The sequence below is a fragment of the Phoca vitulina genome, unplaced genomic scaffold, assembly GCF_004348235.1.
Source record: "Phoca vitulina isolate PV1807 unplaced genomic scaffold, GSC_HSeal_1.0 scaffold8, whole genome shotgun sequence".
Classification (NCBI taxonomy): domain Eukaryota; kingdom Metazoa; phylum Chordata; class Mammalia; order Carnivora; family Phocidae; genus Phoca; species Phoca vitulina.
In genome coordinates this window covers 45,820,784-45,847,291 of record NW_022589711.1, presented here as the reverse complement: position 1 = coordinate 45,847,291, position 26,508 = coordinate 45,820,784, and the positions used below count along the sequence as shown (strand labels likewise).

Below are 26,508 nucleotides of genomic sequence, written 5' to 3'. Positions count from 1 at the left end.
TGGACAGAACTCAGACTGAGGAGGAGGCTGGGGTGGGGCTGGGGGTGGGTTAAGAGCTAGGAGGGAGGGAGAGGAGAAAGTGAGCACAGACACAATCTCCCCCCGACCCCCTGCCCCTGAACCCGCACCAGCACCACCACTGCCTCATGGTTCCTTCTGAAAGGGGAGCAGTGGGACTAAGCAGACACACGGCCTGAAAGCCACCTCTCAGAATCTGTTCGTATTATTTTGTTATTACCTTAAATGGACAAACTCCAGCCAGTAGTTAACACAAGAATGCAAGCCCCTCCTCTCTCCAGACAGAAGTGCACTGACCCAGGAGCCTCCCCCTTCCTTCCTGAACAACAAAATCCATCATTCAGGTGTAACCAGTACTTTGTAGCTCACAAAGTACGTTCACATCCATCATCTCCTCTGGGTCACTTTCCCCAGTCTACAGCAGAGAAAACCCGCATTCCAAGAGTTTAACAACTTGCTTACAGTCAAGTGCCTAGTAGGTAACTGAGCTGAGAAAGAGAATACGTACTATCTGTGTCCTCCCAAACAGAGTTTCTGGGGCTCTGGAATGTTCCCTGAGGAACTGTGACATGTTTCCCAGAGCACTGGAAACCCTCAGAGTAGGGCAGGACCTGGGGAACAGCGCTGCTTCCCAACAGGAGGCTCCTCCAGGACACTCTGCCATGCCACGGGCAAGCAGGCCTCACTAATGGCCTTTCACCCGTTTCTTTAGCTCCTGGCTGTGGCTGCCAAGGGAGAGCATCTCTACATAAGAATGCCAAAGGAGGCCTTCTATAACACAAACTTGGGAGAAACCTGAAATGGGGGGCCGAGGAAGGCACACATGGCTCTCCCACTATGCAGGAGACCCAGACAGAGATGGGCTGAGGGAAGACAGTTCCAGTGACTGTGTGGACACTGGGTAGACCAGAGTATTCTATTCCATGTCCCACTCTTGGGCTTGGAGAAAGCAGCTGGCCCTGTTCCCCTCCCTCTGGTAACCAAGGGCAATTCCACACAGCTTTGTTTTCGAAAAGAAAAAGGAAATAAATGTGTTAAAGAACAGTATGGGTGTAAGAACCTTCCCCACAAACTGTGAACCTAGGAACATAAGCATTACCTGTTGGGTTAGGCCCAGGATGAACCCATTCAGCTGGGAATTTCACTAAAACCAGCTCCAATCGACCAAGCTGGGCTCCTTAGAGCTCCCCGGCCCACAACTGCTCATTTCTCCAACCCCCACAGAGCCTCCTAAGCCTTAGTGTAAATGCAGCCCCTCCAGTAGTTGAATAAAATGTTCCAAGAAACTCTGAGAGTTGCCATTTAGCTGCAGTGCAATTAGAAAGGATGAAGGATTGGCTAGGACAGAGCTTTATTAAGTTTTTTTGTTGTTATTTTGTCTTAAACAATGCTTTCTCCATGGCTGCTTCTTTCATCATGGTCAAAGCAAGCATGACCATTCCCATCGGTGTGGTCCCTCCAGCCTACCAAGCTGGCTACAGGGACATATTCTCCAGGGACAAATAGCATCTCCAGGCCAGCAACAGCCTGTCCATTCCAGAGGGTCGATGCCCATCTGGAGGATCACTGGTTACTCGATGTCACATCATAGATATGTTGCCTTCTCTTCAGTGTTCCTTCTTCTTAACTTGGCACTGTTCTTTCTCCCTCTCTCCACCCGCCCCAACATGAAAACACTGTGTTCCCAATCAGATAAAGCAGGCACAGTGTATGGAGCAGAAGGCAAACAGCACAGAGGGAGGAGAGAACCAACCGTGTCCCAAATCGTTCCCACTCATCTCCTGGGACAATGACCACCATTCCCACAGCAGCACTGGCCAGCTAGCTCCTCAGACACATGGGGCGATCAGACAAGGGAAGGCCACACGGAGGCAGGATGGTTGCATACCAGAGTGAAGACCATCGGCCAACGTGGCGTTCTTCCCCCGCCCCGCCCCAGGAAGTGAGCTCCATCAGGCTGCCATTTTGCCCTGCAAGCTGTGCTTCAGTTGCAACATGAATCAAACACTCCAGCAGAAACCATCCTCAGCCACCTCCCACACCACTTCTGTCCCCTTGGCGATGAGCACCCTAGTGGTGAAGTGAAGCCCGTGGCAGCACGTTCTCCAGGACACCATCCATGAGATGGGAAGGACCCCTCCCAATCTCTCCTAGGAAAGCCTCATGTCCCCAGGTGAACAGGCTCCTTAGGTCCACACCTGAGGACAGCACCTATGACGAGTATCACCTATCACACTGAAATTCAAGTCCACCTCTCCCAAGAGGCCTTTTCCAGCTAACCTCATTCATTCTCTACCTCAGAGGCTCTCTAAGTTTAATGGGCAGCAGAATCACCTTAAAGGGTTTGTTATCCATGCAGATAACTAGGCCTCACTCCCAGAGGCCTGCATATTTAATGAGATCCCCAGACAATTCTGTCCCCAGCTCTCCTCTCTTACACGTGGCACTGACTTCATTTAACTCTTCTGGCTGAATTCTAGTGTGTACCCATCTCCCCACACGCCCCAAGAGTCCAGTAGGGAGGGAGGTTCTGAGTCTTGAAGTCAACTCGAGTCCCCTGGAAGGTAAGGGGAGGTCCCACCTCCCAAGGCCCACTAGCGGGCGCTAAGTGGAGGTCTGGAGAAGGTGCCAGCCAGGAGACGGAGAAATCAGCCTCACCTAACAGGCTCCAGAAAGCGTTCGTTCTGCCGTGGCTCTACTGCACATCTGTACAATAACTTTAAATGTCACCTCAAATATCAGGCCAGGCAGCAGGAGGGGAAGGCTGAAGCCTGTTAGCCTGCCTTGCCCTGGCTTTTGTGTCACTTTCATCCTTGCTCACCTCCAACCTCCGCTGAGATCTTTAACTCTCCTTTGGCTGGGAGTCCCAGCTCATGAAGACTGCACACAACCTTTCATGGCGCCGGGGCCCTAAAGCAAACTGTTTAATGGAGTAAACGCAATCCCTCCCTTACCTCTGCTCTGAGTAGTTACAGTTCCCCCCACCCCTGCCAGTCAATAGAACCCCATGTTGCCCTGAATACCCAACCAAGCACGCCACCCCAAAACTCCCACCCATGCCCCAAGAGCCAGACACATCCCCTCTTTCTCTGCCTCTTCCCTCCTGGGTCTGTGAAAAGTATCATGATAATCTCATCCCCTCTATAGTTTTCGTGATGAGATCCTTACATTTAGGCCCTTGGGGAGTATTTACATTTTGGCAAAAGATATTGCTTCTAAGGAAGGAATAAAAAAAAAAAAAAAAAAACAAGCTCATAAATACAGAGGACAGACTGGTGTTTACCAGAGGGCAGGGGGGAGGGCAAATGGGTAAAAGTGGTAAAAAGCTACAAATTTCCAGTTATAAAATAAGTAAGTCAGGGCGCCTGGGTGGCTCAGTCGGTTAAGCATTTGCCTACAGCTCAGGTCATGATCTCAGAGTCCTGGGATCGAGCCCCACGTTGGGCTCCCTGCAGTGGGGAGTCTGCTTCTCCCTCTCCCTCTGCCTGCCACTCCCCTGCTTGTGCTCTGTCAAATAAATAAATAAAATCTTTAATAAATAAATAAATAAGTAAGTCATGGAGATGTAATGTACAGCACTGACTATAGTTAATAATACCATATTGCATATTTGTAAGTTGCCAAGAGTGGATCTTTTTTTTTTAATTAACTTATTTTTTTTTTTGATGTAGTTTTCCATGATTCACTGTTTGCGTATAACACCCAGTGCTCCATGCAGAACGTGCCCTCTTTAATACCCATCACCAGGCTAACCCATCCCCCCACCCCCGTCCCCTCTAGAACCCTCAGTTTGTTTCTCAGAGTCCATCATCTCTCATGGTTCATCTCCCCCTCCGATTCCCCCCCTTCATTTTTCCCTTCCTACTATCTTTTTTTTTTTTTAACATATAATGTATTATTTGTTTCAGAGGTACAGGTCTGTGATTCATCAGTCTTACTGTTAAGCCAAATCAGTCAGTCAGAGAAAGACATGTATCATATGATCTCACTGATATTAGGAATTCTTAATCTCAGGAAACAAACTGAGGGTTGCTGGAGTGGTGGGGGGTGGGAGGGATGGGGTGGCTGGGTGCTAGACATTGGGGAGGGTATGTGCTATGGTGAGCGCTGTGAATTGTGTAAGAGTGGATCTTAAAAGTTCTCATAACAAGAAAAAATAACTAACTATGTTATGGTGGTGGACATTAACTAGACTTATTGTGGTGTTCATTTTGCAATATATACAAATATCAAATCACTATGTTGTATACTTAAAACTAATATGTCAATTATACCTCAATAAAAAAAAAAAAAGGAAATGGGGGCACCTGGGTGGCTCAGTCAGTTAATTGGCGGCCTTCAGCTCAGGTCATGATCCTGGGGTCCTGGCATCAAGCCCCGCATCAGGATCCCTGCTCAGCAGGGAGCCTGCTTTTCCCTCTCCCTCTGTCTCCTGGCTTGTGCTCTCACTCTCTCTCTGTGTCAGATAAATAAATAAAATCTTAAAAAAAAAAAAAGGAAATGGAAAAAAATAATACAGTGTATTTCTACCATCACCAGTGATGCTAAAGTAACATCTTATTTTGTTAGTAAATTAACATTTTATTTTGAGGATTTTTGTATATGTACATGTTCTGATGTTAGAGAGCTTAATTTGTGCAAATTATGATTCGGAATGACAAGTAAATTTATTCAATTGTTTAAAAAAAAGGCATGGTGCAGAAGTCTGGGCCTTAGATAAGCAGTGTGGTGGTTGTGGGTACTGGGGCCAAGGAGGAGGATCCATGACTCTCTTCCTTAAGTGTCATAGGCACTTGCCTTTTAGGCTACCCTGATGAAGGCAACAGGAGCTGGTTCCTCCACTGTTCTCCCTAACTCATTCCCCTGACCTCCCATTTCCTACTCAGAACATGATTAGCTGATAGGTACCTTCTCTAAAGCACCTAAATTATAAAGTAGTTCTTCTTGGAAAAAAAAAAAAAAAGGTACTCTATAGTTGGAAAGGACACCTCAGACGCTGACCCAAGAGACCTAGGTAATCAACCCCGAGGGTTCTTTATCATCTCCTGTGTTTCTCTCACAGCCAGTAAGGGCGCTGCCTCCATCTTACCTCCACTAAGAACAGTTTCTTCACCCATCGAAAGAGGTGGTATGACTCAAAAGACCGAAGGGCACCTCAGCATTGGGGTCTGTTCACCCTGGAGAGGTTTCCCTGAACTGTTCCCCTCATCTCTTAATTCTCACAGTTCACTAACACGGAATCAGGAAAACCTACGTTGTCAGTCACTACAACTGGAACCTCACACCTCACGCAGCCCTCAGGGGGCCTTCCTGTGGAGAACTCGCTCCTTCAACCTCACACCTCACGCAGCCCTCAGGGGCCTTCCTGTGGAGAACTCGCTCCTTCTCCTCTCTTCATCCCATGCCTTCTCCATCTCCTCCAAGAACTTTTCCAAGTAGCCCCCCTTCCCACAGTCCCCCCAATAAAATCAGGCAACAGACTATAATGACTGAGGTTGATAATAATGAATGTGAAGTTAAACAGGATCAAAAAGAGCCCATTGTCCCATCAAAGAAATACTAAATTTTGGTTAGCATATATCTAGAACTAAACACTTTTTTCTATATTCTAATGGGTTTTTTTCCCCCTTTTGTGGAAGATGTATAATCTGTGAGTGTCAAAGGGCAACCCACTATCACATCAGAATATTTGACTCACCTGAATGCCCTCAGTCCTGCTCCCCCACCCCAGAGATGGATAACCAGAGTACCTGCACACTAGCCAATTTGAATTCTCTCTTCCTTGGCTCCCATTTTTCAAAAAGGAAAGAATCAGTTGCCATGCTCACTTTACTTTTCAGCAAATGAATTCTGCTTATGGTTCTTAAAAATAACTAAATCCCATAAATCTATAAATAATCTTTCTAATCTGTTTATACTGCTAATTTGAAGCCTTCTAGGTGTTTGGAAAGGGCCTGAGCTTTGGAATCAGACCAACTGGGTTCAAATCCCAAATTTCAAATCCCTTTTCCTAGCTGAGTAATTCGAGACAAATCACTTAACTTCTGTACATCTAACTTTCTTCATCTTTTGGATAAAGATAAGATTGATTTTATAAAATCTGAATGACCTTCAGGAGGAAAAAAACAAATTAACATATATAAGATATGAAGCACTATACCTAATATATACTAGGTGCTTAATAAAGTTAGTGCATTTTCCTACAATAGAAAACAAGCTCATATCACGTTGAAATTCTCAATGCATACAGCCTAAGTAGACAGATAAACCAGTTAAAAAAAAAAAAAAGTGTCAGTTTTGCCACTGAGGACAACTCTAAGCCAAATGGCCCTTCCCTAAGTCCTGAGTCAGGGACAAGTCACCACGCCAAATCCCCCAGCTTCCCTACCCGTCCTTCAGGCAGGGGCAGATTCCTCGATCTTACTTGTCCAGCTGCCCCAATCTATCTGGCTTCTTCCCTCTGCTCTAAGGTTGGAAATTTCTAAGAAAGATTCAGTTGTGGGAAATCCTTTGACTCTGCCCATACGAACCCATGTGGATGACCCTTAGCACGGAGGTGGGAAACTCTCTGGAGCTCCCTGCTGGAGTTTCTGTGTCCTCCAATGATAGGGCTTCCCTAAAAACCCATCAGGCTGGCCTTGTAGCACTTACACAGGAAAGCCTACTTAAAGATAGCCATGGAAGAAGAACAAACTATACAACTTCAAGAAGAAAAGTTTTTATAGTTTTAGGGTGGGAAGTTTCTCCTAAGCATTAAGACAGACACAAAGCACAATATATTGACTTGTATAGGCATTTTTTTAATCTCTGTAAGTATATACCAACCACTTAAGGAGAATAAGGGCTGGATGACAGCAGTGAAAGGAATACTTTTCACTGTATATCTTTTTACACCGTTTGAATTTTGACCTTTGGACTGTATTACCTAACTTTTTAAAAGACCGCTTAAGATGATGGAGTTAAGAATAAATAAAACTGTTCTTGGAGTCTAGCTGCCACATGGTGAGAAGCCCAAGCCCCATGTAAAGGCCACACAAAGGAGAACCAAAGACCAGGATGAGAAGCCCAGTGAGTCCCAACCCACACCAACTGTCTGCCATGTGAGTAAGGCCACTTTGGAGCTTCCAGCCATCCCAGCACCCAGGCTGACACTACATAAAACAGAACTGCCTGGTCAACCCTCACCATCATGAGAAACAACAAATTGCTGTTCTAAGCCACTAAGATTGGGGTGGCCTGTCACAGTATAACAGATAATTGAAACATGGAGTCATTGGTGAATGGAGAACAGTTAAAGCCACAGGACTGGAGGAGATCACCAATGAAGTATTAAAAAGGATTGTGCCTTATTTCATCTAGAAGACAAAAGCATGACTAGTCTCAGGACTATATCGTTTTATCTACCTATCTACCTATCTTGAAATTGGAATTCTGAAGACAGGATTGTCACAGGGGGTGTCTAATTAACATGCTTGCTTGCATTTTAAAAAGAAGTCAGATTCTCTCTGACAGGAAGTAAATATGTCTGATTTGGTTGCTTGCTTTGACAAGAAGAGCTGCCTTTTCCGATTATTAAATTTGCAGCTCCAAAAGCTTGAAAAAAATATATTTAAAGGCTATATAAAGTATACAATATGCTAGAAAATATATGATTTGCAAGCATTTAAACGTGGTTAAAAAATGTTTACTGTCATCTTAAATGTGTGTGGGGTGGTATATAGTTTTCAATATTCTTCTAGGGCAGACATAAGCAAAAAAGTCTAAAAATCCCACTGAATTATGTGTGGTATACCCCCACAAGGGAATACTATGCAGCTGTTAAAAAAAAGAATGATGAGGGTGCCTGGGTGGCTCAGTTGGTTAAGTGACTGTCTTCAGCTTAGGTCATGATCCTGGAGTCCCGGGATCGAGTCCCACATCAGGCTCCCTGCTCAGCAGGGAGTCTGCTTCTCCCTCTGACTCTCCCCCTCTCATGCTCTCTCTCTGTCTCATTCTTTCTCTCTCAAATAAATAAATAAAATCTTTAAAAAAAAAAAAAAAGAATGATAAGGCTTTCTGGAAATTGATATGAAAAGATCTTCCAGACATATTTTGGGGTTCAAAATGCAAAGCATTTGAACAATATAATTAGTATTCACTTCCTTTTGATAAAGGATAAAATAAGTATGGATTCAGATTCGCAAAAAGAAACATTGGAAGGTTACCCATGGTGGGAGGGGGCTGGGTAGACAAGTATAATGGTCATATAAAAATCTTTTCAAATTGTATTAATTTTTGAATAGTGTAAATTGTGGGATTTTTTTAAGTCTTCACAGGACAAAAAAGCAAGAGGTAAAATTGCAAACACAGGAATAATGTTAACAGATAATCTAGGAGACAAATATTCACTACACTACAACAATACATCATACAAAGGATTAGTATCTCTAACATATAAAGAGCTCCTAAAAAAATTAAGAAAAAGTTAAACAACTCAGCATAAAAATGGGTCAAGAATATAAACAGGTAATTCACAGAGGAGGAAAAACAAATGACTGATAAAAAGTAAAAAGATGCTAACCTTTACTAATGATTGGGGAAATGCAAGATAAAGCAATAACAGCATGCCACATTTGATCTATCCCACTGGACCTATCTATGTAAAACATGATAAAAGGACAAATTGATACAATGTTTCAGAACTCAGTCTGACAGTACCCATCAACGTTTCTAAAGTATACAGCCTCCAAGCCAGCAATCCTATTTCTAAGACTCTCACCTACTGCACTTACACAATGCAGTGTGTTCTGTAGTAGCCAAAAAAAAGGAGGTAGGGCACCTGGGTGGCTCAGTCAGTAAAGCGCCTGACTTTGGCTCAGGTCATGATCTTGGGGTCCTGAAACTGACCCCCTTGTTAGGCTCCTTGCTTGGCGGGGAGTGTGCTTGTCCCTCTCCCTCTGCCCCTCCTCCTGTTCCTGCTCTCTCTCTCTCTCTCAAATAAATAAAAATCTTTTTTAAAAATTTTAAAAAGGTAATCTAAATGTCCAACAATAGGGACTAGTAAGATAAATTGTAATACAGTTACAATATAATCTAGGCTATACTTTGAAACCATTAAAAAGGACAAGCAGTTTTATTTGTAGTGACATGAAAGAATGTCCATGATATATCAATGGGTAGGAGAATACAATTTATAAAATAATTTTAAATAATTCGTATTATCCTATTCTTGTGTGAACATAGATTATGGGTATATAAATACACATAGACACACTATGAGTATGTATTTCAACACGCAGAGGAGTTCTGGTAGGATATAACCAAACTGTTAACAGTGGTTATCCCGGGGAATGGGAGAAGGTGGTTAGAGAATTGTATTTTATAAAATTTTATGTTGCTATAATTTTTTACCGTAAGCATTTATTTGTACCTTTGGTAATTTTCAAGGCATTGAATTATGCAGGCTGACTGAAGTAGCAGCTCAGACGTTTTCTGAAAAATGGGTGTTCCTCAGGGCCAGGACAGCAAGCTCCTTCTTCACTTCCCATTCAGAGGATCCAGAACGTGAGATGGTCTCCAGAGAACCCACAGGCCATCATAACCAGCTCCCAGGACTCATGTACCTGTCCACTGGCTGGCAGATGCAGTGTGTCCCCCACTTCACTCCACACCCGGGGCTCACCCCCAGAGTCTGGATGGCCGCTCCGTGACTTTACCCAGCATGCAGTAAGACCCCAACTCTCCTCAGCCTATTCCCCTCATGGCCACTTAGACACCTTGTGGGACTTTGGTCAGAGACGGCAACTATGTTTTGTGTCAAGTTCCCGCTGGAACCAAGGGGCAGGGATTGTCCAGAGCTTCCTGGTAAATAAAGTTACTATTTTTCCCTTTGTATTAATAAATATCTTTGAGACAAAGAAGAAAAGAAAAATTCTGGGACCATGCACAGGACGGATGTGGAAAGAGTGGTGCCGTCAATTAGTGATGACTGCCAGGATGAGGCAGGAAGAGTCATGAGCACGCGAGCTCTCCCGCCTGCCACCCCTGCCCTGTACACTGGGCTGTGACTCACTAGCTCAGACACTGGCAGAACTGTCCCCTCTGTGCAGATGTTAGACTTGGGTTGTGGGGAGCTGATGGTGGTGGGGTGGCTGGGGGTGAAGGAGGGGGACAGCAGAGAGTGACGGTGTCATTAAGTGCCGTGTCTATCAGAAGACCAGGTGAAGGCGTGGTGAGTCTGAGGAGGGAGAAGGAGACTCCCACCACAGGTGGAGATGTGGCCTCAAACAGCTGCAGATGGAAGGCTCTGAACATCTGGGTACAATGCAGGCCTGAAGTAAGCCCAGAGGCTGGGTTCCATCTGTCAGGTCTTACGGAGTTCCTTATCCCGAGGACTCAGCAAACCTAAGGACTCAAACCTAAGAACTGGCCTCTCACAAATTTGAAATGTCCAAGTGCCCTATTAATTGGGAATTCACTCATCTTTCCTATCCCTGCAAACAAAAACGGGGGGCGGGGGGAGCGGGAAACTCAAACCAAAAAAATCTCAGAACTTCACGTGTTGTAACTAAAAACACTCAATAAATGAAGCCAGTCCTTGGGCTCCCTTAGGGAGTAATCGTCTAAGAATGCTTCTTTTCTTTCAGCTGGTAAGAGACAGACAGACAGACAGACAGACGTGCTAAGACCGTGTGGAGCTCATCTTGAAAGCATTAATTTTTCCAAACACCAATGTGCAGTCCGTGTGCTTTTCCTGCATGAGTGGCAGCAGGCAATGAGGAGGCTGCTAAGGACACCCCTCCATGCAGGGTCTACCTGTGGGGGTTCAGAGGAAGTGGTCATGGTGAAGCCTTGGGGGAAGGATGTGAGTTCGAGAAGCAGGGGCCCAGGCACCATGACCTGCCCCAGGGAGGGGCTGCACAAGGCCTGTGGTGCTGATGACTTGGGGTAGATTACCCCCACCCCAAGGGAAGAGAAGAAGCAGAACCAATACCTCCACCCCCTTTCAGGACCATTCTCTAGAGGCTGAGCTGGTAATTAACCAAAATAGCCTTCTTCCTCGCCCATCCCTCACAACCTATAACCCTGCCAGTCACACGCTGGCCTAGCCTTAGGACAGGTTGTCTACTTTCCAGGTAGAGGTCTTTAAACCACTTCCCCTTCTTCTCCTGCCCATTTATGGATGAAAGTGGAGAATGCAATTTGCTCATCCATGCTTAAACTGTTCTTTGTTGCCCCAAGCCCATCCTCTCTAGGAAGTTGACGACGTTCTCCTCTGCAGTCTGTGCACAAAGGACAGGACACAATAAAACCATCCACCGAAGCACAGGAAAGCCTCATCATCTGCCTGATGAGAGCAGACTCAACAATTAGGACATACCAGAAGCCCTGTCAGTCTTAACCAGACATTCTCCAAGCAGATTACTACCACCAGGACCTATGCGTACACAACAGCATGCCAGGATTCCCACTGGAAATCAATGCCCACCCCCAGACTTAAATGGTTTATCACCACCAAGACATCATACACCAACTCTACCACTTACTAGTTGTATAAAACTGATCAAGTTACTTAATCTAAATGAGGATGAAAATAAGAGTTTTTAGGGGCACCTGGGTGGCTCAGTCAGTTAAGTGTCCAATTCTTGATTTTGGCTCAGGTCATGATGTCAGGGTTGTGAGATTGAGCCCCGCCTTGGGCTCTGCACTGGGTGTGGAGCCTGCTTAAGATTTTCTCTCTCCCTCCCCCTCTGCCCCTCCCCACCACTCTTCCCCTCTCTCAAAAAGAAGAAGAAGAAGAAGAAGAAGAAGAAGAAGAAGAAGAAGAAGAAGAAGAAGAAGAAGAAGAAGGAGGAGGAAAAGAGGAGGAAAAGGAGGAGGAGGAAGAAGAAAGTTTTTAAAATTTTTATTGTTATGTTAATCACCATACATTACATCATTAGTTTTAGATATAGTGTTCCATGATTCATTGTTTGTGCACAACACCCAGTGCTCCATGCAGAACATGCCCTTTTTAATACCCATCACCAGGGTAACCCATCCTCTCACCCCCCTCCCTCTAAAACCCTCAGTTTGTTTTTCAGAGTCCATCGTCTCTCATGGTTCGTCTCCCCCTCCGATTTCCCCCCTTTCATTCTTCCCCTTCTGCTATCTGAAGAAGAAAGTTTTTAAGTAAGTTAAGAAATGTAAAGGGCTTAGAAAAGTACCTGGCACAGAGTAAGTACTATATATGCATTATTATGATGATCCTTCACTCTCCACGCTAACCTATCTCTTCCCTTTGGACCACTGCATATGCTCTTTCATGCTTTGGAACATTGTTTCCCACCCTATCTTCATGTAGCTCTCTGTGCTAATTCTCCAAGTCTCTAGGAAGTCTTCCTTTAGATGGGCTGCATGTCCCTGCATATGCACCCATCACACCCTGTACATCCCTGGTATCATATTCTATTCCAGTCAACTCCACGTCTATCTCCTCGACCAGGTCCTTCATTCCTAGTGCCTGGCACAGAGAAGACACTCAGTAAACTATGTGTTCGATGAAAGGATGAATGAATGAGGCATAGGTGAAGAGCAACTGTCATGCATTCAAGTATTTACTACGTGCCTACTCTGTGTCATAGCCTGGACCATGCTTGCAAATACATGAAGGACAGAACTCCCAGGCTGCTCTCTAGAAACTCGTGGTCAGAGGTGCAGTTTCTGCCTTTTACCAGTAACTCAAGAAAAAAAAAATGAGGTGGGTGTAGCCCAGCCCAAGAAGGAAAGGGTGGCTCTTGGAGGGGAACACAGGTTTGCCTAGAGTAGGTGTGTTTAACTTGAACCAAGCAACAAAAGCCCTGAACCTAAGATTCTGTTTATCATCCCTGCATGTGAAGAATAAATGTAGCTTTGCATGATCTAAGAAAAACAAAAGGCGGACCCTTCTTTGTAAGGATGGTTTATTTATCCAAGTATCAATCTGCCTCTTTCAAGAGAAACACTGGTCAGTCATTACACCCATGCTGCCTGCAGACTATCTTCACTAGGCTGTAAACTCCTACAAACAGAGATCATAGTTTATTTTATCATAGTGTATTTTTATATCCCATCCCACTCCTGTCTGCCCTGGGCACCAAGCACCAAGCATGGTGCCTTGCCCAGGGTAAAGGAACATTGCAGGATACAAGGGGAATAAGTCACTCATTTTGTATCATTTCTATCATTGTGCATTTCTCAGTATTTTTTTTTTTTAGAGTTTTGTTTTGTTTTGTTTATCAGCTCAAGAAAAAACATCAGGAGTTAAAGGAGTATTTGTTGTTCCTTCTACTTTTCTCTAGTGAAGCAGAATGGGCACCACCACCACCCTACCCACAAAATAAAGGCTGCTCTGGGATGCTGGAGATCTACTTGGCTATGACTTTGCCAGAAGCCTTTGATAGCTCAAGCTCACTAAAGGAAAAAAGGAAATGGAATTTCTACTTATAGTAAGAAAAAGCTGAAGCAACTTTTCCCTTTGAAATTATATCATAGATACCTGAGGCTATGTTTCCATCCTGGTTGCCCTAAAAAATGAGGCAACATGTGATCTTTCCGTCAGTGAAAAGTCCAAGGCTGCCTAGCTCTGGAAGGACACTGGTGCTCCCAAACCCCAGCCCCAGGAGCAGGGGACTGCAGAGCACTGGCCACCCACTGCAGCCACAGTAGTGTGACTGCACCCCTCTTCTGGATGGCTTCTGGAGACCCGCGCTACCTCCGTCATCCATCATCCATGCCAGGACTCTGGTCCCACCATCACTACCATTTTGAGGGTTATCTGTGGCATGTCATATCATGAATTTCAAAGCCAGGTGAAAGTGAACTGGAAATTGTCTGCCCCATCGTTTCCATCCTCCTTATGGATAATGCAGAGTAAGCTGGTAAGGCCTGTGACTCAGAGAATGTCCTTTGACCATGAGTACCAGAGAGAGAAAACATGCACGGTTGGCTTTGTGTCAATCTATGCACATACACATTCACACTGGCCTGTGGGTGCACCCAAGTGAATATACTTCCATATACTGTGTCGGGGCAGACAAATTAGCCTGAATAACATTGGGAATACAACCCTAGGCACTGAGCTTGTCACGAAGGCAGCTGTGTCTCTGCCATCAGATACAGTCTCCCTAGGAGACCACCTGGTTTGGAAACATATAGGTAAGAAGGGCAATCTGAGATTGAGTGCACCTCTGCATGGAAATGCATAAAAACACTGCTCATTAAAGTGTTACTGAGACCTATTCTAAGTGACACTTGCCTTGGAGCCCTGTGTGCCATCTTCTCTTTCCTCCATGACAAGCCCACAAGAATGAGTGGTCAGGAGAATGTCGCAGAGTGTATGTCTGGATATCTGCTAAGCCTTTGACAAATGTCCTCCACAATATTCTTGTAGATAAGATAATGAAAAATGAACAGGATAAGAGTATTGTTAGGGGGATTGCTGCAGATATACTACAAGGCCCAAGAGTGTTTATTAGAATACAGTGAGCTTTAGGCAGGATGCTGGTCTCTGGTGATGGCCAAAAAGCTCTTCCTTTGACTACTGTATTTAACTTTAAAAAAAAAATTATTTTCCAAGATGAAAAGACAAAAGATACAGTATGGGCAGATGATACAAAACTGGTATGGCGGGCTTAATACTATAATAGATGACCAAAATCAAAGTGTAAATTTATTTCAGCAGATTTGAATACTAGGTCAATATTAACAAAGGCAAATTTTACCTCTGAGAACAATGTTTCAAACGTTTCAAAATAGAAATGTACATACCCCTCATCTAACAATTCCAGTCCTTTGTATCTACCCTAGAGAAACACACGTATATGTGCATGCTTGCTCATGAAGTTCACTGCTGCACTGTTTATAATGCAAAAAAAATACATAAAAGTAAAAAACAGAAACAATAGAAGAATTGCTAAGTCAATTATGGAATATTCACATGAGAAATACTATGCAGAAGATGTTCAAGACATGCCATTGCAAGAAAAAGTTGCAGAATGATATAAAAAGAATAATATGCTAACCCCAGACATAAACACACACACACAATTTATAAATTTACACATATATTTGCATATATATGCAAATGCATAGAAAGGTCTAGAAGGGTCCCTAAAAACTGATACCAGGATCTACCTGCAGGGAGAAACTAAGTTGTTATGGAGTCAAAAAGGTTACCTGCAACATCTGAAATTCAGAATGTATTGCATTAAACTGTGTAATTTAGCTTTCTTTTTAAAGTAAAGTCTTGCTTTTAGCTTTTTTTAAAAAAAGTTCAAAAATATGAGGAAGAGCACAAATTCTTGGGCTTTCTATTATAACCTAAAAGGGGTTAGCAGTGCATTTAAAGTTTGGTGTGCAGACAGCCTGCAAGTACCAGGGATCACTAAGCTGGCCATGTCTGCAGCACTGGGTTGGATTCAATCCTGACAACACAATTAGGCAGTGACACTGGCGAAGTCAAATGCAACCAGAGGAAAAAAAATGCCTATGCAGTCTAAAAAGGTAGGACTTAAGAATAATGGTTGAAGAAACCATAACTGTTCAACCTCAAGACAAGATGATGGGGAGATAGACAGTGTCCTTCAAATACATGGAGAGTTATTATGCAGGTGATGCAGTAAACACTTATTTGGGTATTTTCCACGGGTAAATACTAGGACAAATAAATGCAAGTGATTCTTCCTATTGAAAAATAAATTTTAAAAAGAAACATTCTACCTGATAAGAATGAATGACAACAGAATAGTCTATCAGGCATGATCATGAGCTCCCTGTCACTGGAAGGATTCAAGCAAGAGATTCTATAGAAAAAGATATTGGATTACATTAGAAGCAAAACTATGTAAACTTTAAGATCTCTAGCAACTCCAATATTCTATGATTCCATATTTTGGCTGCAGAATCAATTTTCAATCAATATGTACCCCCATCAACTCCGAATCCCACAGGTGGTGTACTCCGCCACCAGGTGGCAGTAGATGCCTTGGACTCTGGGTCCTACACATTAGATGTGGTGGAAAAAAAGTTCAGTTTTCCAGTATATTTTAAATTAAAAAAATAATAATAAAAGAACAGATGCAAGCATTCAGCCCATAACTAGCCCCTCGCAAAGCAACATGTAAGTATAATTCATAATTTTTCTGATGATTCCATCACAACGATTCTTAATCACTTGCTTTCCTCTTGTGCACTTCTTTTGTACGGGGTCTACAAAGAGACCCTTATCTTCCGGGCCTCCTCTCTCTGGTGTCAAGTTTCCTGACTTGTACACAGTTCCAGATCCCTGTGTCTCCTCTTAATGCAAAAATCCCCTCTGCTTCCTCTGCAGCTGCAGACCATGTCTGCTACTACCGTCTATCTTCCCGACCTAGGAGAAGGACCGACAGGAGGATCAGAGAAACACCCCAGCCATTTCCTGCTTCTAGCTTTTCTGCCCCTGTATCCACACAGCTGAAGCCACAAAACAAGCAAGCAACAAACAAAAACATTCTAGGCCGAGTAGCTGAATCTCCACCCTGACAGCATGAAAGTATATGATTATCTTTTCCCAATTAGAAGAGCATAATCTCCCACCCAGCTCTTAAAGAAAAGAGAAACTCTCCTTCTGTAGCCACAGCTGTAGACTTGGGGTGTTGCTTAAAATCTGAATACAATTAACACCCCTTGTCCTAAGCCCTAGCAACTCAAAACTCTGTTAACACTGCCTTGGTTACAGAACCCTTCAGAAACCCTGGTTTTCAGAGAGTATTTTGGTAAGAGCTTGTGGCTGAATGCAAATGATACAAGATTTTTTAAAACTTAGATTTAAAGCAGGTTCATCACAATAAACCATATGCTTGAGTCAAGGTCCTACTCATCTTTCTAGTCTCAGGTGAAACCCCTCTTCTTCCAGGAAGCCTTCAGGAGCCTAAGACTATGTTGTTGCTCCTGATATATGCCCTAATAGCACCTGGCATCTGCCCTGTCACAGCCCTATACCTGCCCCCATCATAGCCCTCCCTGCTCCTAACCTACCACAGCCCTGAACCTACCCCATCACAGCCTTCCACCTGCCCAACCCTTACCACATGCACTTCAGTGGCCTCTGTACCAGCCCATTTCCTCGTTACACTGAGGATCCATGAAGACCTAGACTATATCTGTTTCTTTTACAACTGAATCCCCCACAGTAGGACTCAATAAATATTCATGAGACTATTATAAACATACACATTATCAATTAACTAATTAATGTGAAGCCCAAGTCCAGGCAGCTGTTGCACTGAGGATAATATTCATCCATTCTACAAACATTTCCTGAGTGTCCCTTGTGCCAGTATGGTACAGGATGAGTCAAACCCAGGCCCAGCCCTTAGAGAACATGCAGTGGAGAAAGGAAGCCAAGACAAATACATAAATACCTACTGTGCAAAGTGGGCACAGCAACACCAGAAAGGATGGATATTAAGGGACTGGGGAAACAGTAGCCAAGGCACGGGGATCACCAAGAAGTTCCAAGTAGCTGGAACTAAAGCTAAGGGAGAGGTAATACTGGAGCCAGAGGCTGAAGGTTCTTCAATAATACCTTTATAAATAGTATGTGCCTGGCTAAGGGCTTTAGATTCATGATTTCATTTATTTCTTCTAAACGATGCTACATAAGGCACTCCTATCACAGAGAAGGAAATAAGCTCCGAGAAGTCAAGAAAATTGCCCAAGGTGGAAGAGCCGGTAAGCAGCAGAGCTGGAATATGTAAGCCAGCCCAAGCCAGCTGGATGACTATGGTGGCTTTGGAACCTGAGTTGCCAAGTTAAGGAGTTGTGACTTTATCCAGTGGACAATGGGGAGCCACTCTGAGCAGGAACATGCTAAGGTCAAAGCTTGTGCTTGGGAAGCTTTATCAGAAAATAATGGAGAGAATGGACTGGGCAGTTAGGTTTGAAGCCAGCCGCCAACGGGCCAATGTTGTATCATGAAATTCCTGACCTGGGAGAACAGCAGCAAGACTGGAGAGGAGATTCAGAGCCGAGGAATTCCAGAGGAAGAGCAGACACAGTCAAGGGTGATCCCAAGGTACACACCTGAGTAACCAAGAGAATAGGGATCCGGAAGTGTCATGTGCATGCTGCTCCAGGGCCTCTGCGTGTGTGCATGTGTGTGCACAGTCCGTGGAAGGACTACAGGCTTAGGGGTGGGAATACGGCAGCTTTAAGTCCTCAGAAATTCCAGAAGGAAGTGGCCCAAAACCTCCCCACTCCCCACCCTCCCTAGGCATTGCTGCTACTTGCAAAAACTCCTGGAATTCCCTTAGCCACCTTACCTCCCCCCCACCCCCTGCTGCCTCTGAGCCCCCAGCAGCTGACAAAAGCACAGGAGTACTAACAGGACCTGGAACCTCACACAGCCATGTCCACCCAGGCATACTCTCCTCTAGCCAGCCTGCCCTAGAACAGAGAATGCCTGGGCTCAAGCCAGCACCAAGGAAAAGAAGAGTGCCAGATAGGAGCTATGGGCCCCAGGCAGGAATTCTGATGCCCCATAACCTTGAGCCAGAAGCTTAACTTCTCTGGATCTCAGTTTCCTCAACTGGAAGACAAGCCGTTTGGACCAGAATCAGAAGTTGCAAACTGAAGGCCAGCAGGCCAAACTCATTCTGCAAATGGACTTTGACCAATACAATGTCTTTTAATGGAATTTCAATGTTTAAAAATCAAGCTATTTCACAAAGAAAATGCATATTTGAATCCTCTCTGAAATAAGATCTGGCAACAAGGAGCTGACATTGCCGCATGGCACCCATCAGCTGGAGCTGAGTAGCTGTTGCCACCCTCAGATGAGGCACCACTCTCCAGTTTGCCACAGTCCCCACCACCCCCTACTGCTCCCTGCTAGCCTCCACTCATCATTTATGCTTGGCCCACTTCGATCCTTCATACTAATGGTCTGGCTCCTCTAGGAGCTCAGGAACTGGGGGCAGTAAACAGGAGCACGGAGAAGTTGGCAGTCAACTCCTCACAATGGCAGGTGCAGGCTTCTCAGAGGAGCAGGGCCTTGCTAAAGCTGATGAAGGTTCATTAACACGTGTGTCAGGCCTGCCCACCATCCCCCCCAGCCCCACCCCACCAAGGAGGAACAAGGCGGATGACATCAGCCTTGGACACAGTCAGAGAAACCCCATCATGAAGCAATTTGCTTCCCCAGCCACTCTAATTTAACAATTAGCTTAACAACCCTGGGCAGGCACTTGCTGCTGGAGCAGAGAAGTGATCCGGATCAGCAGCAGTTTCAGCCTAGAAGCTTCAGGAAGCCCGCTCCCCCACTGCCCTCGCTTCAGCTGGGTCTGCATCTGCCACTCACACACACAGATATTCTAAATATCTCCAAAGAGCTTCCACCTTCTCTTTGAGCGTCCCAGTTGGACTCCTTGGAAACTCCCCCTGTGTCCAAACATCAGTTTCTCCTGCTACAACTTCATCCTGTTCTCTCAGTCTGTCCTGCAGAAATTCTGGTCCCATCACAGGAAACAAACCAGGACAGTGTGCTCAAGTCAATCACTTCTCTGGCCCCTTGGGAGTTGGGGCATGGAAAGGAAGCCTGCACAGAGGCCGCACTGCTGGGAGGAGGGTAAATTCACAAAGCTGGCAGGTTTGGGACATTCTGGGCACAGATCCGGACTCCGAGAACAAGTCTAGGGAGCTGGCTTGCCCTGACCTGGACAGCGTGCTCAGCTTCCCATCTGCCTCGTCAGAGGGCCTCTCAGTAGAATGCACAATACTTCCCTCACCCAGCTTGCCCTGCTCCTACCTCCAAGTCCTTTCTCAAGCTGCACCCTAAACTCCAAATGCCAAATTTTAGAGAGAGACACACATGCTGGTATGGGAAGACTAAAAAGAAGAGTCCATAAAGCCACAAGTCCACAGAAACTTGGAGGTAATTTTTTGTTTATTTATTTTAAAGAATTTATTTATTTATTTATTTATTTATTTATTTATTTATTTGCCAGAGAGAGAGAGAGAGAACAAGCAGACAGAGCGGCAGAGGGAGAGGGAGAAGCAGGCTCCCCACTGAGCAATGAGCCCAATGTGGGGCTCAATCCCAGGACCCCAGGATCATGAGCTGAGTCAAAGGCAGATGCTTAACTGACTGAGCCACCCAGGTGCCCCAACTTCTAGGTTATTTTGAAATATAGTATTAGACAAATCAAAACCACATGAGATAGCACCTTACACCAATTAAAATGGCTAAAATTAACAAGATAGGAAACAACAAATGTTAGCGAGGATGTAGAGAAAAGGGAACCCTCTCACACTGTTGGTGGCAATGCAAGCTGGAACAGCCAGTATGGAGTTTCCTCAAGAAGTTAAAAATAGAGCTACCCTATGACCCAGCAATTGCACTACTGGGTATTTACCCCAAAGATACAGATGTAGTGAAAAGAAGGGGCAACTGCACCCCAATGTTCATAGCAGCAATGTCCACAATAGCCAAACTGTGGAAGGAGCTGAGATGTCCATATATACAATGGAATATTACTCAGCCACCAGAAAAGATGAATACCTACCTTTTACATTGACATGGATGGAACTGGAGGGTATTATGCTAAGTGAAATAAGTCAATCAAAGACAGACAATTATCATATGGTTTCACTCATATGTGGAATATAAGAAATAGTGCAGAGGATCATAGGGGAAGGAAGGGAAAACTGAATGGGAAGAAATCAGAAAGGGAGACAAACCATGAGAGACTCTTGACTCTGGGAAACAAACTGAGGGTTGCTGAAGGGGAGCTGGGTGGGGGGAAGGGGTAACGGGCATTAAGGAGGGCATGTGATGTGATGAGCACTGGGTGTTATATGCAACTGATAAATCATTGAACACTATATCAGAAACTAATGATGTACTATATGTTGGTTAATTGAATTTAAATTTAAAAAATTAAAATTAAAAAAAATAAACTATACAGCAGGGAAAATAAATAAATAAAATAAAACACAGTATTAGAATTCCAGGATAGATGCAGGGAGGCCAGAGCCAAAAATAGCAGACCCTCAAAGAAGAAAGCATCCCTGCATGACTAGGTAGAAACTTCAAAGAGGCTGGGGAGAAAGAAATGGCACATAAACATGGAACAATATCCCAGGAACTCAAGCCAAAAATAAAACTGAAGGATGCCAGTGCCAAGGTCAATCACGGAGGCTATTTTGTTCCACCAAAGGGAGACAGTGAAGTGGAGAATTAGGGGAACCAGCTGATAACACTCCTGATATAGGACGTATCCTCAAAAATGGAAGTCCTTCCCAGCCTGCCCTCCTCAGTGGACAGGAGTGAGGTCAGGGTTGACACTGCAGTAAATGTTCAGGAACCTGACTGACAAATGAGGTGTAAATAAATCACCAGGACCATATGGTAACCACCTGGGAGTCCTAAAGGAATTCAAGGGTGAAAGTGTGGAGCTGCTAGCCAAAATGTGTAACCTCTTATTACAAAGCCACTTGTGCCCTAGAACTGCCAGATTACTCATGTAGCCTCCATTCACAAGAAAGGATCCAGGAAGCATTCTCATTTTCACACCAGGGAAGTCAGCAGAATATATATGAAGAACAGGACGACTGAGCATGTAAACACGACCTGTCAGAGGAAAAGACAGGATGGCTCTTAAAAGAGCAGAGCATGTATATAAGAATTTTTGAAAGAGTAGATATGAATGTGAATTAAAGAGAATCTATGGGTATATTTGATAAGTTCTTTATAAATTTTGGATACTAACCCTTTATCCCATATGTCACTTGCAAGTATCTTCTCCCATTCTGTAGGCTGCCTTTTAGTTTTGTTGATTGTTTCCCTTGCTGTGCAGAAGCTTTTTATATTGATGAAGTCCCAATAGTTCATTTTCGCTTTTGTTTCCCTTGCCTCTGGAGACTTGTCTAGGGAGATGTTGCTGCAACAGAGGTCAAAGAGGTTGCTGCCTATGTTCTCCTCTAGGATTTTGATGGATTCCTGTCTCATATTTAGGTTTTTCATCCATTTTGAATTTATTTTTGTGTTTGTTATAAGAAAGTCCAGTTTCATTTTCTGCATGTCGCTATCCAGGTTTCCCAACACCATTTGTTGAAGAGATCTTTTTTCCATCGGATATTCCTTCCTGTTTTATCAAAGATTAGTTGAGCATACAGTTGTGGGTCCATTTCTGGGTTCTCTATTCTGTTCCATTGATCTATGTGTCTGTTTTTGTACCAGTACCATACTGTCTTGATGATTATAGCTTTGTAATACAGCTTAAAGTCCGGAATTGCGATGCCTCCCACTTTGCTTTGCTTTTTCAACTTTACTTTGGCTATTTGAGGTCTTTTCTGATTCCATACAAATTTTAGAATTGTTTGTTCTAGCTCCGTGGAAAATGCTGGTGTTTTTTTGATAGGGGTTGCCTTGAATATGTAGGCTGCTTTAACAGAACTTATTAAACTCAGCACCCAAAAAATAAATAATCCAGTCAAGAAATGGGCAGAGGACATGAATAGACACTTTTCCAAAAAAGACATCCAGATGGCTAACAGACACATGAAAAGATACTCAACATCACTCGTTATCAGAGAAATACAAATCAAAACCACAATGAGATACCACCTCACACCTGTCAAAATAGCTAAAATTAACAAATCAAAAAACAACAGTTATTGACAAAGATGCAGAGAAAGGGGAGCCCTTTTGCACTATCAGTGGGAATGCAAACTGGTGCAGCCACTCTGGAGAACAGTATGGAGGTCCCTCAAAAAGTTAAAAATAGCACTACCCTATCACACAGTAATTGCACTACTAGGTATTTATCCAAAGGATACAAAAATGCTGATTCCAAGGGGCATATGCACCCCAATGTTTATAGCAGCATTATCAACAACAGCCAAATTACAGGAAGAGCCCAAATGTCCATCAACTGATGAATAAAGAAGGTGTGGTACATATACACAATGGAATATTACTTAGCAATCAGAAAGAATGAAATCTTGCCATTTGCAATGACATGAATGGAACTACAGGGTATTATGCTAAATGAAATAAGTCAGCAGAAAAAGACAAATACCATATTATTTCACTCATATGTGGGATTTAAGAAACAAAACAGATGAACATAGAGGAAGGGAAGGAAAAATAAAATAAGATAAAAACAGAGAGGGAGGCAAACCTTAAGAGACTCTTAACTATAGAGAACAAACTGAGGGTTGCTGGAGGGGAGGTGGGTGGGGGGATGGGCTAAATGGGTGATGGGTATTAAGGAGGTCACTTGCTGGGATGAGCACTAGGTGCTACATGTAAGTGATGAATCACTAAATTCTACTGAAACCAATACTATACTATATGTTAACTAACTTGAATTTAAATTTTAAAAAAAGAGAAAAAGAGAGACGCTATGGGTATAATTTACATATATTTCCAAGAAACTATTAGCAAGGTATTATAGTAAAAAGAATTTTTAATTGAAGTATAGTTGACACACAATTTTATATTAGTTTCAGGTGTACAACATAGTTATCCCACAAGTCTATACTTATGCTGTGCTCACAAGTGTAGCTACCATCACCATACAATGTTACAACACCATTGACTATACTCCCTATGCTGTACCTTTTCAAAAGGAAAAACTTTTTTTGATTGAATAAGGATACAATAAGAAAAACACTTTTTCAGGGAAGTGACTTGGAGACCAGAAACATAAGAATAAACTGACACTTCTTCAAATTAAGAAATTAAAAAACTGAGGTTTTTATGGTATCAACACTAGAACTAGTCTTATATAACATTCTCATAAATAATCCGTTAGAGGGCGTTGGTGGTGAGCTACTCTACAGGTCTACACTCTTCCACGAAAGAAAAAGAACTGCTGATCCAGAGGAATGATAGCAAGGTCTTTTCAGGTTCTCAGAGCTGATGTCATGACATTTCCTTAGTCTCCTTTCTCCTTTCTCCAGATAAGATGAATTCTGGGCTCCATTCCCCAGACCTTATGATTGTGAGCTCCAGAACCTACATATGCCTGGAAAATAGGAACAAATTCAGATTTCATTCAAAGAAGATGCTTCTGGGTAGACTAAGAGAGCGATTGTCTGCTGAATTTGGTTAAACCCTGACCAGTCAGGCCAACCATGGATCAGCATTCCTTCCCTCACCTGCCATACACTGAAAGAAAGAAATTCAGGAGTGCCCAGGTGGCTCAGTTGTTGAGCACTCTTGATTCTGGCTCAGGTCACGATCTCAGGTTTGTGGGTCGAGCCCTGCATCAGGCTCCACACTCAGTGTGGAGTCTGCTCCAGATTCTCTCTCTCCTTCTCCCTCTGCCCCTCCCCGCTCTCTCATGCTCTCGCTCTCTCTCTCTCTCTAAAATAAATAAATAAGATCCTTTAAAAAAGAAGAAAAAAGAAAGAACTTCAGGTTTATAAACCCAAGGCAGACATCCATAGACAAGCCAATCAGATGCTCTGAACAAAGAATTCTAAAACAAGAGAGTATGGTTAGATTTACCTATTTCTTTGAATTGATTTTTGTTCTTGCATTTCCGTCTTGGGCATGTAGCAGGGAGATGACCACAGAAATGCCAACCTAAGAAAGCTCAGCATCCCTTTCTGGGTCCACTGTTCCCCGTGACCCATCCCACCTGCCTATTAATGCCTTTCCTACTGCCTCTACCATAAGTAACTGCCACATGGTAAGAGGCCGTGTGACACTTTCTCAGCATCCATCTCCACTTATCCAGGTCCACTCATCCTGTCAGAACTAGGGCCCAAACAACTTCTCTGCACAGGCATCCCTAACATCACGGACCTGGAAACTTCCTCTATCATTTTGTGCTTGAGGTCAGTGCCTTGTTGGAGAAGGCGGAAACAAAAGAGTTCTATGTGGCACCTGCAAAAGTTTGTTCTAATATAACATAGGGGCTATATGCATATGTTCAAATCTTGGTCCTACTAATTACTGGTTGAGTGAACTCAGCACTCAATGTCCTGATTTGTCAAATGGGTATAATAATGTTTACCGACTTCAAGGGGCAATTCTGGGGATCAATTGAGGTCATGATTATAAAGAACTTGACACAGTAGCTGGTACAAAGTAAGTACTCAATAAATATTAGTTAGGACTAACAATGTCTTCCCAAGGAGATCTATTTATTCCTTTCTTGATTTTCTCAGTTTTCTCCTCAATCTAAATGTAACTTTCAAAAGGCTCCTTTTCAAAAGGCAACTAATCCTAGCTGCCTCTGTTCTACAACCCCTCAGTTCCCAGTTGTCTCTTTATTATCTTATTGTTCAATATCTGCATAGACCTGTTTGTATGTTGCTTTGTAAACTGGGAAGTCCCTTCCATGGGCCAATGTCATTGCTGTCTGTTCTTGGGTAAACTTTGCATGGAAACAGGCAGCAAGCCCATTTTCTACCAGTAGTGGGCCACTAACTGCTTCTAAGAGTCCACATATGACATTGTACTTGATGAAGTTTTTGAGGTAAAGGGGGTGCACTCTGAACCTAGACTTTTTGTCAGCACTTTGAGAGCAGATCCCTTGTTGGTGAACACTCATCAACCAAGCTCACAAAGCTGATATATAAGCCAGAAGCTCCATTTATTGGATGCCCAAAAACAACAAAATACAACTGTCACAGGACCTGGAGTGCTCAAGTCAGCATGGTCAGTGTAAGCTGATGGACTAGGAAAAGCAAACCATCATCCAAAAGTTGCTTAATGAGCATGTAAGCAAGGCTACAGGAGTCTGCAGAATAATTCATGGCCCAGTGGCAGCAGACCACAATGGGCTGATGTATCTACCCCAAGATTAGAAACAGACCTGCCAGAGAACCAAAGTTCCCCTGTCTGTGGTCAGAGTCTGAATGGGTACTACCAGCTTCTGCCTCTTTAACATGCCTTTCAGAAGCACTTCAGCTGACCAGCACCTTCTACAAACAGTCTTTCCCCAGACTGCACTCAGTGCAATTAATTAGGTTTGGGGTTACTAAAATACAGTCACGTTTCTCACAGTTACATTTCAGCCCAGCAACCCTTTGGTTATTCCCAGGTCACAATGATGGTGTCTTTTCTCTTCCTTTACTCATTTGCACATCTCCCAGACCAAAGCTGTAGATGGTACATCACATCCACCTAAGCAGGATGCACGGATGGACCTAATTTAAGCCTCAGAAGCAGCTTTGTTTCTGTTATTTCCATATTCCTAGGAGATTTCACTATTACCTCCATGAAACCTCTATGGACAAAACTCCCCCAGGCCAGGATCCTCATCTTCTATTTTATTTCATGGTTCTTCAGTGAGAAGAAGAGGAATTCATTAGCAGCAGACACCTCATCAATGCCATTGATTGACTTGGTTAGTGAAGATGCAGACATTCGCTTTCATTAACAGGAAAAGACTACTTTCAAGCATGGTCGGGGGGCGGGGACTCAAGGAACAGATCAGAAGAGAATGAGAGCGGGAAGAAGGGTGCACTGAGTGGCTGTCTTTGCTTCCTTTACAA

At 43.7% G+C, this 26,508-nt stretch overlaps 1 protein-coding gene across 14 annotated transcripts in view; it reads right to left on the bottom strand.

Annotated features, from left to right (window-relative positions):
• The window catches only part of KALRN (kalirin RhoGEF kinase), a 641,436-nt gene that overhangs the window by 576,847 nt on the left and 38,081 nt on the right, over positions 1-26,508 (bottom strand). The window lies entirely within an intron of this gene.